Genomic DNA, 598 nt, shown 5'->3' with positions numbered 1-598 from the left:
TTGCAGAACACCCATGTGAGCAGTATGCTCATGAAAGACCTTGGGTGTGATAGTTTTTGTAAGAGGATCCGCAATCATGGAGTTAGTGCCTAAGTGTTCTATGGAAAGCTGTCCACTTTGTACTTTCTCCTTAACAACTAGGAACTTAATGTCGATGTGTTTCGACTTTTCTGAACTCCTATTGTTGTTGGAGAACAACACGACTGACTTATTGTCACAATATAACTTTAGTGGTCTTTCCATTCTTTCAACAATTTGTAGCCTAGTGACAAAATTTCTCAGCCATGATGACTGAAGTGATGCCTCATAACATGCTATATATTCAGCTGCCTTGGTGGATGAAGCAACAAGGTTTTGCTTGGCAGAACGCCAAGAAACTCCAGCACCAGCTAATAGATAAACATAGCCCGAAGTTGATCGTCTACTATCTTGGCATCCCGCAAATCGGAGTCAGAATACCCAATGATCTCTAATTGGTCTGATCTCCTATATGTGAGCATATAATCTTTTGTTCCCTATAAGTACCTCATGACCCTCTTGGCTGCTTTCCAATGGTCCATTCCTGGATTGCTCATATATCTGCCTAAAACCCCAACTA

This window comes from Lupinus angustifolius, chromosome LG20 (genome assembly GCF_001865875.1).
Source record: "Lupinus angustifolius cultivar Tanjil chromosome LG20, LupAngTanjil_v1.0, whole genome shotgun sequence".
Classification (NCBI taxonomy): domain Eukaryota; kingdom Viridiplantae; phylum Streptophyta; class Magnoliopsida; order Fabales; family Fabaceae; genus Lupinus; species Lupinus angustifolius.
This window is presented reverse-complemented; position numbering follows the sequence as displayed.